This window comes from Dromiciops gliroides, chromosome 1 (genome assembly GCF_019393635.1).
Source record: "Dromiciops gliroides isolate mDroGli1 chromosome 1, mDroGli1.pri, whole genome shotgun sequence".
Classification (NCBI taxonomy): domain Eukaryota; kingdom Metazoa; phylum Chordata; class Mammalia; order Microbiotheria; family Microbiotheriidae; genus Dromiciops; species Dromiciops gliroides.
In genome coordinates this window covers 340,461,452-340,472,315 of record NC_057861.1, presented here as the reverse complement: position 1 = coordinate 340,472,315, position 10,864 = coordinate 340,461,452, and positions in this window count along the sequence as shown.

Sequence of the window (10,864 nt, the reverse complement as noted above, 5' to 3'; positions counted from 1 at the left end):
CTCTATAGAAGCTGGAAGCCAGAAGAGTTCAAATCTCCCTTCTCTCCTGTTCTCTCCAACTCCACCCTCACACAACAATTGGTCCTCTGAGCCAAGGGTTACATTCCAAAACTTAATTTTCAGCTCCTAGCCAGAACAAAATATTTTGAGCCCATCCAGTATGAAGAATACAGAAATAATATACTATAGAAGAACACAAAAGAAATCATAGGTAAAATGGTATAGTAAAGAAGAGTGATAGACTTGTAATAAGGAGACCAACATTCAAATACTGATTTCCCTAATTTCTAATTGAATGACCCCACCCTGGACAAGCTAAATTGCTTGTTTCTGTCTCCATTTCCTTTTCAAAGTGGGGATAAATAATACTTGTTAATTAAGATAAGGATTGAGGGCTGTTTCAGAGACAAGTATGAAGATGATGGACTACTGAGTGTCTTTAGATTAATGTGTTTCTATCTATGCCTCTCACATTGGGTTACCTATAGATAACAAATATTTGTTAAATGAATGAATGAATGCTACTTACAATTTGTCCAAATACTCTCTGGCACTCTTGAAATTCTTGTCTAATTCAAATCTTTCCTTATCATCATGTGTGAAGTTCATTTCCATTAAATTCTGTTTGGCATTATGTGAAGATTCAAAAACAATCATCACTGTATTTCTGTACTGGTTCCACAGAGATCTCTGAATCACTGTATTTCTGTACTGGTTCCACATAACAAAACAGTTCTCACTCTGTTTCCTAGTTTTCCTGATTGACAGAGTTATAGGTAGTTTCCTATTTCTCTTCCTCTTTTCCATATCCTTTGGGTAAAACGTAAGTGCTTACAGTATTCTTAGGGCACTATACAGGCTCACTGTTAGAAGCTATAGGCATTTTTGCTTTTTCGACAAAGTTCTATTATGATATTCCAGCATTAGTTTTCAGAAACCCCACAATCAATCAACAAAAATTTGTTAATTGTCTACCATGTGAAAACGATAGGTGCTGAGCACACAAAGACATAAATACAACAGTCTTTGCTCTGAATGAGATCGTATTCTATTGGAGGAAATAACATGCACATATATAAGTGTAAAGAGGGTTAGGGATTCGACCTGCAGCTTTTCTGGTCTCTACACATTGACACCTTCTCTGCATCTCTTAGAGAAGTGCCTAGAGCACTGAAAGATGAAATGACTTGACCAGAGTAATGCAGACAGTGGGTATGAGTGGTGAGACTTGAACTCAATTCTTAGCTTCAAGGCCGACTCTCAAGTTGTTGTTCAGTCATTTTAAGTTGTATCTTATTCTTTATGACCTTTGGAGTTTTCTTGGCAAAGATACTGGCATTGTTTGCCATTTCCTTCTCTAGCTCATTTTACAGGTGAAAAAACTGAGGCAAACAGGGTTAAGTGACTTGCCCAGGGTCACATAGCTAGAAAATGTCTGAGGTTAGATTTGAACTCATATAGATGAGTCTTCTAGGTTCCAGGCCGAACTATCCACTGTGCCACCTAGCTGCATATATGCCTATTAATGAAATGAAGCTGGGGTGGGGGTTGGAGTGAGAGGTTGCTGAAAACAGCAGAAAGGTTTCATGTAAAAGATGAAGTTTGAGCTGAATCTTAAAGGAAGTGATGGATTTTATGAGGCAAAAGGGAGGAAGCAAACATATTCCAGAAATGCGGGAGAGCCAAAACAAAGGAACAGAGACGTGAAATGGAGGATTGTGTGAGAAACAGCAAGATAATGTGGCTAGATTATACAGCACAGAAAGGGGATATGTGTGTGTGTGTGTGTGTGTGTGTGTGTGTGTGTGTGTGTGTGTGTAAGTGTGGAAAGGTAAATTGAGGGCAGGTTATGAAGGGTTTTAGAAGCCAAACAGGAGTTTATATTTTAGGCTAAAGGAATAAGGAGTGACTAGAATTTATTGGGTAGAGAAGTGACATATTCAGATCTTCACTTAAAGAAAGTCACAATGGAAAAAATACAACAGTATTGTGCATGAATGAAGTAGTTGTTTTTTTCCTTTTCTAACACCCACTGAGCAAAAGCCAACTTTCACACTGATGAAAGGATGTGCCTTTGAGGAATATGGATTGTTCAAGTGAATTTTCCATAGCAAGTTATTTGAGCTAGGAGACCAACCCAACTCAGTTAAATGTATAAAATGCCAACTCTAAGTAAAGAATTCAGGATAGAAAAAAATGTGCTTTAAAGAAATACTTTTTGCTGTGCTGATCTACACTGATTTTTCTTCTGCCTTACGAAATTTGGCTCTTTATGCTCATAACTTTAAAGGGAATTTCTGGGTTCCAGTCCAGAGAATTCCATCTACCAATCCATGCACACCATTTTAGTAAAATCTCTTTGATGCTCTTTGCTCAACAAACTTTTCCTCCACTTGAGTTTCAGGTCAGCGGAAAACACACGAGCTGTGAAATTAGTCCTTATCTTGTACATTATAGAATCTATAGTAGCAAGCACTGTACAGTACTCAAGTACATCCAGGATCCATTATGCACCATGTTTTCATTTGGCTTTGATTTTCCAAAAGATATGCTTGAGATTGAAATTTTCCATAATTACTTGAATGCAAAGATGAGTTTGTTTGGAAAGTTACAGCAAAAACTGTTCATCCATTTGAGAGCTGTGCACAACTGAAAGAATACAAATAAAATGAAATTGGAGGTGAGAGAGTTTTGAATGTTGGTAAATTGAAAGAGTCACAATTAGTTAAAAAGTTTTACCAAGGTTTATATTATTACAAAGAGAAAAATTCTGGATTCAATTTAGGCTTTTCAAAACCTTAAAAAATACAATATCATTCTATTCCTCTGTAAAGCCTTTTTCACTAAAATATATTTCAAAGCATTTAAACTTCAAATTGTTGTTCCTTATTCTGCCAAGGTATTTCAAAGATTTTGAGAGGAGAGAGTCTTAAAATAACTACTCTGTAACTTGAATGAATTAAAATTCAGGAATAAAATCCACTTAAGAAAAGTATTTTGTACAATCACTACAATAACATAAAGGAAAACAGCAATGAAACATTTCAAAAGGCTGATCAATAAAGTGTCTAATCATGACAATGGAAAGCTGATGATCAGGCATGTATCCCATCTCTTGACATAGAGGTAATAAAGTATAGATGTAGGGGGCAGCTAGATGGTGCAGTGGATAAAGCACTGGCCCTGGATTCAGGAGTACCTGAGTTCAAATCCGGCCTCATACACTTGACACTTGCTAGCTGTGTGACCCTGGGCAAGTCACTTAACCCCCATTGCCCCGCCGAAAAATTTAAAAAAAAATGTGAAAAAAAATAATAAAGTATAGATGTAGAATGAGACATTTACTATCATAATCATTATACTTATTTCTTTTACTGAAATACACACACACACACACACACACATATATATATATAAAACAAAAAACTATTCTATTGGGGAGAGGGTGTCATTGAGAAGATTCAGGGATTTGAAATAAAAAGAAAAAAAACATCAATCAAACATTTAAAAATGTGGTAAAATAATGGAATCTGGCTGACACCCAGGGGTCCAACTTGATTGATTTAGTAGTGTTTGAATTGGGTGTGAATGAGAAACTACTAAGTACCCACTTAAAGATGATTCGATTTTAGCCACACCTGGCCAGCCCTGTTAAACCTAGTTTAAACTTGACCAACCCTGAGAAGGAGTATCCTCAGAGGCTATGGACTGCCTCATCAACAGGGAACCAGTCTCAGCCACACAACTTGAAGGACCTCCCCTTTGGGGGAGGGAGAAAAAGGTAGAAAAAGGAACAGAATGGAGACAGGCTGCATAGAAATGATGGACCCTTGGTGGTGAGTTAACAAAATCTAGCTCTTTGAATTAGCTGAGCTGAAAGAGAGTTTGGGGATTGTATAGGCCTTTGATAGAGTCAGGGAGATTATCCATTTTCCTCTTTCCCTATTCTCTTGTCCTTTATTTTATTCCCATTAATAAAACCTGATTTGTTTGTGGAATAGAGGCTGTCAATCCCCTTTCTTATTGGCCAGGGAGAAATAACTAAAAATGGCAGTTTGGAGGGGAGGAAACTTTGGACCTAGAGGTCCCTCATTATTTTCTGAACCCCAATATTACAGCGAGCCACCCAATTAACTCTCTCCATTTAAAATTTGGCCCCTACAAAAAAGAAAACAACAACAATGAAAAATGCCTCATAGACCCTAAGCACTGAGTCACAAGTAAAAGGGGTGGGGGGGGGGGATCCTCAGATTAATAAAAACTCCTTTAACTGGTTGCTCAGGGGAAAAGATAGTTAACAATATTCGTTTTGTTTCTTATATTTCCTATGTATTTCTTTTAATAGAATAGGCAACTGGAAAGTATATGTGGACATGAACTTATCTACAAGTTGGTTGAGCATGGGACAAATAATGAGAGTCCTGCCTAGACAACCAACATCCATTACTTTCTCATTATCCTATTCATTTATACCTGCTCTATTGTATATTTCTGAAAAGAAAGATTGGAGTATATGCTGGCTTCTATCCATTATCCATGCATATTTCCCCCTCTCAATTCTGCATCTCCTTTGGTATCTTTCCACCTTATCTACATTAGCTATATCCCAGCCTTTATTCTGCTTTCTATTTGAGAGGTTCTGTCAATCAGTTGATCAAACAAAGATAAATGTTGCTTCTTTTTTTTTTCCCAATGGTACTATTAAGCGTACCATTTTCTTTATTGTAGTATTGCAGAACTTAACCTTCTGGTTCTACTCCTCCATATGCTATTACCACTCTGACTGTGCTATTATACCCACAATTACTATTCGTTTCCCATTTAAAAATTCTCTTCTTTACCTTCATCTTGTCATTTAGTATATTGATAGTATATCAATAGTCCTTGTTTGTCCCTTCTCTCCTTCAGACTTTACTGTCTTTAAGTGAGGTCTCTTTTTTTTCTAGCTAAGAAACATCTCTTCTTTTTAGGACCCTGGTCATATAGGGAATATAGTAATGAACTTAAAGTCTAGAATATTCAAGGTCAAATCTTGTCTCACATATTTACTGGCCATGTGAACTAGAGTAAATTGATGATTCTCTACCAGCTCCAGTTTCCTTATCTCTTAAATGAGAAAAATACTACCTATCTCCCAGGGTTATACAGATCAAATGTAACAACATATCAAAAACATTTTGCAAATCTTAAAGCATAACAAATTATAGTAATCATTAAAATCATGATCACTATTTATTACCTTATATAAGCTATACTCCATGACTCTGATTAATAACTTTTCAGCAATACCTCAAGATTCATCTTCTGGAATACTTGCCCTGGGCTATCATGGACTAATTTGAAGTATTTAAAAAGGACAGGTAAAGAAACAAATCCTCTTTCATAATCTAAAACTTTCCTAATCTAATAAATGCCCAACTATAACTGAACCACCTCACTCACCAAAGTAAGGTAATTACTCTCGTTATTTTACTCCCTTATTTTTTTTTATTATCACCTTACTTGTCTTGTGAATATTCAATGAATGATGACTTCACTGATCCAATTCAGGGACCAACCTTGATATTCCTTCTTTTTTACTACTTTTTCTCAAAAAATTAGCTTTAAAAAAAAGCCTCATTTATATTCTCAAAAGTCTTTGCTACATTTAATCTTGCAGTATACATACACATCAAAAAAAGGTCTTAATGCTCCCTCTGGACTTTAAAACTCTGTTATACAAAAGTCACATGATGGCAGAAACCTTAGGAAACAACAATGTATAAGTGAAAAGTGGGAATGCTTAATTAGCAATGAGAAAGAGATAGAAGAACTTTAAATATTACGAATGGTGAGCTGTATATTCATCAAGTTGTGCCTACCTGTAGAGGCTTTTGGATCAATAACTAGCCTGAGATAAATCTAGTGACTGAATCCCTATATATGACGTACCTCTGGTTACTAAAAACACTTCTATTAAATATAGTTGAAAAAGGCATAAGGCTGGTTAGCAGAGTTAAGCCAGACCACACAGGATGCTTTACTCTGATAGGGTCAATGACGTTCAAGGCCTCATGTTTGAATATTGCAAGTTCAGAAATGCTTTTATCAAATCACTTAGAGATGAGTAGGCTCTGGGAAGATAATTCATATCCACTTTAAAGATATTGATTTTTTAAAAACCAAAACAATATTTTATTCATATATAGATCACTTTTTCCTTATTACATTTTAAATTAGCTACATCATAATGATATCAAGAAGAGCACCTTAATTTCATCTATAAACTACTTCTAAAGCATACTACAGGTTGACTTATTTCTGAGAAGGTTTCCTCAAAACAGGTCATTCTGTTCCTGGCTGGGATTTCCTTATTAACTTCAAGTATCTTCTTTCTCCAAGTCTTGTTCCTACATTTAAGGGATCCATTCAATCTTTTAGCCTTTTCTCCAACTAATATCATCCTTCTTTACCCACCCCACCTACCTCTGTATGCATGAAACTACAAATCTCAGTGTTTGGAAACTGGAAGAAAATTGAAACTAGATGACCCGGGTTCAGATCCCAGCTCTGTCACTTGCAACTATGTGATATTAAGTAAGTCCTTTCTTATTTCTGAACTTCCCTTTTCTCACCCTTTTTGTGACTCTCTCAATTTACCAACTTTCAAAACTCTCTCACCTCCAGTTTCATTTTATTTGTATTCTTTCAGTTGTGCACAGCTCTCAAATGGATGAACAGTTTTTGCTGTAACTTTCCAAAGTCATGGACTAGATCCATGATGTCAAACTCACATAGAAATGGGGGCCAGGAAACCATATATAAGGATCCCTGTGCTGTATATGGATTTATAAAACCCCACATATAACTATGTCACTTTTACTGATTTATTTTATGAAATATTTCCCAATGACATTTTTTTTTGGTGAGGTAATTGACTTTCACAGGGTCACACAGCTAGTGTCAAGTGTCTGAAGTTGGATTTGAACTAAGGTCCTCCTGAATCCAGGGCTGGTGCTCTATCCACTGTGCCACCTAGCTGCCCCCCCAGTTACATTTTTTTTGGGGGGGTGAGGCAATTGGGATTAAGTGACTTGCCCAGGGTCACACAGCTAGTAAGTGTTAAGTGTCTGAGGCCGGATTTGAACTCAGGTACTCCTGAATCCAGGGCTGGTGCTCTTTCTACTGTGCCACCTAGCTGCCCCCCCACCCCGTTACATTTTAATCTGGTTGTCACTACACTCAGAAATGTTGTGGGCCATGTGCTTGACTAGATGATCTCTAAGACCCATTCTAGCTTGATATTCTGTGATCCTATATACCCATCTCTACACAGTAGCAACAAAAATAGTGACTAAGTTCTTTGGTGGAACTTTGTTGTTGTTTTAATACAGGAAAAAAATGTTTTAGTAGTCCCAATTCCCCAGGTTCTAAGGCTCTGAATAAGTTGTAGAGTCTGGGTTAACAGTCCACCCGGTGACTATGTAAACATAATAGGTGGTAATACAAATATGTTGCTTGTATTAAGCCTTGGCTTGGTAATGCATTTAATTACTTTTAAATATATTCATGAAAATCATTGCTAATGGTCTTTATTTTGATGGGGTTAAGAATCTAGACAATTCTTAAAACTCAAGTATCATATTTACATAGTGATTATCTATGTTTACATAACAATTCTTAGAGAAAAAAAAATCAACCTTCAGATGTGCAAGCAATATCCATCAGCAATTTTTACCCTTATGAATGCTTTTGGAAAGTTTTCTTTTCATTCTTAAGCTGTGATAGACCACTTGGAAGATTTTGAACCACAGGAATAAGAGTTTGAAATTAGCATGAAAACTTTGGAATCTCTATGAGTGGGAAAGCTGCACTGAGAAGATTGAAAGGACACCTGGAGATTCTGTTTCTTACTATTATGTAGCAGAGAGCTCATAGTGGAGAGGAGCTAGAAGCTGGAAAGCTGCCTAGGATAGTGATGTCAAACTCAAATAAAAGTGGATCCCTGCAGGCTATATATTACCTTAGAAAATCACAGATTTGTGAGCTGTGAGTTTGACCCCCTGATGTAAGAGATGACTACATTAATCCAAAGAGTTAAAAAAAAAAAGTGTACACATAATGCAGAGAGTTAGCATTTTTACATCTGGACATTAGCATTCTTGGACTTCATAAGACAATCAATTGGGGGCAGCTAGATGGCGCAGTGGATAGAGCACCGGCCCTGGAGTCAGGAGTACCTGAGTTCAAATCCGGTCTCAGACACTTAACACTTACTAGCTGTGTGACCCTGGGCAAGTCACTTAACCCCAATTGCCTCACTAAAAAAAAAAAAAAAAAAAAAAAAAAAGACAATCAATTAAAGTTCATTTACACGTACCATATAAGTGCCAAAGTGTAATAGATAACTAGCTAACTTTGAAATCAAGAAGACCTACATTCAAGCTCCACCTCTGACTAGCTGTGTGATTCTGAGCAATTCACCTAATATCTTAGTTCTTAGTTACTCTCTAAAACAATAAGTTTCAAAGAATGTGCTGATCTGCTTTGTTAGACAAAGCAACTTCATCTGTTCCAATGAAATCACAGACCCAATCCCCATCCCATAGAAGTGTGAGGGAGCTGGTAATACGATACCTATGAAACAAATTTTTAAGGTCAAGTTTATGCACTATTGCCACTGTCTAGATCCCAGGGTTTGAGGACTTATTTTAGGATGGAATTTGGTAAATTGTTCTTGGTAATAATGTCATGCACAAAGTGGGTGCTTAGTTAAAATATGCTGCTTGGGTTAAAACATGAATTTAAATTTTTGTGATTTCAAAAAAAATGTCATAATAACACTTCGGATAATTGGAGAATTGTTAGGATGTAGATATTGCCAAACCAGAATTGAGAAAAGAGAATACCATAGAATAACTCTTGGAATGGACTATAATAAACTCATTTTGCTGAAAGCTGAAGGACATTACTACCCAAAGGGATGCCTTCATTACAGGGTAAAGGGATTCTCTCCCTTACTGTGTTCTTTCTCTAGGTCAGTGTGGCAAGTACAGAAGAAAACTTTAGAGCTTAGGTCATTGAAGGACAGAAGTTGGCACAATTTTCTTCTACATGACACCCCATATTCACTGGCAAATAAATGAATATCCAGCTAGTGTGAACTAGCAAAAGAGATAGGTAATTCCCTTCTGAGGGTATGTAAACTATAAAGGCAATTTTCTTTGATTTCAAACGTATTCCTTGTCTATTCTTTCATGCTAATAACTGATTTTAAGATGCCCTCCCCATTATTAGCTGCAAAATATTACCCAATTTTCCTTCTGAGCTAATTCTACTCCTTTAGGTGACTTGAAGAACATTCTTCTTGCTTGGGTTTATTTTCAACTGAAGTTTTAATAGTGTTGATTGGATGCAGATAGGTGGCACAGGAGTTAACAGTGCTAAACCTAGAATCCTTGGGAAGACCCAAGTTCCAATCTAGCCTCAGGCACTTACTATGGGATGTTTGGCAAATTGCTTTGATTTACCTCAGTTTCCACTATTGTAAAATGGGGATAATAACACCTACTTTCCAGGATTGTTGTGAAAATATGATGAGATAATATTTGTAAAGTATTTTGCCCGACTCAAAGCACTATACAAATGTTAGATATTTTTATTGTTGCTGTTATTAATTGTCTTGTTATCTCTTCAGGAATTGAAATATCTAAATGTTCTAAACTTTTGTTCCACTGTCATTCCTGGAAATGAAATTTGAGTCTGTAGCATTTATCCAAGTTTTGTTCACATGTTGTTATTGGACAAATATAACCTAGGTAATTAAAACCCACCAATAATATTAAATCTTGTTTCAAACATGAGATTTTTTTTAACTCTCTTATCTAGGGAACCTTTTAATCAGCTATATTGACTTGAAAAAGAAGAGAATATGGCCAGAGAAGGGATGATTTATTGAGAGAACAGAGGAAGAGAGAAATACTGGAAGTCATATTGAGGCTGAATAAAAATCTATTTTTAGGAGTGAGGCAAGGAGAGAGATGGACAGATATGATATTATCACTAAAAAGACAGAGAGCAAGCTCACAGAAGTGGCACGTTTATGAGTGATGGTGAAACCCAAGACTGCGTGTGGAGTAAGATGTCAAGTGGTTATAGAAAAGGACAGCATGTGTGTCGGTTGAAGTCCCTGAGTGTGAGGGCTATGGTTGGGGTAAAGAAGTATTAAATTCCTAGAGAAAGAAAAAGAGTGATCTAGAGACAGGTATATTATAACAACAACAAAAAAAAAAGATCTAGAAAGAGTAAGAGAAACAAATAGTCAGTCTTGAAAGGATAAGAAATCATAAAGTGGTAATGGCAAAGTGTGGTTCTGGACATTGCAATGGTAACCAAGGAAGTCACTTCTTCCTCTTGGACCAGTATGTCAGAGGTAAGAATTAGAGCAATTGAAAACCATTTTTTAAGCACCTAGTATGTGCCAGGTATTGTTCCATGTCCTGGGGATATAAAAAAATGAAATAGTAATTCTCTCAAGTTTATATTACAAGGACATTTAAATAGAATATCATCTGGAAAGAGCCATGAACACTGAAATGGGAAGAGAATGTGATAGAGACAGGAAGGAGATTTTGTTAGTGTGGACTCTTTACCACCAAGTGCAGTTGTGACTATTCGGAAATAATCTCTAATGAAACTCACAGTCCAAACCCCTAAACAATCTAATTCAGTCTCTATTGCTAAACCATTCAAGAGACACATAAATACAAGATCAAAAGCATTTAAGAATGAAACAATGTAACTAATTAGAAAATAAATCAAGCAGTAAAAAGACCCATATGCAAAGGGACCATCTCTAACACTTCCAGGGGAATAATAATCAAAT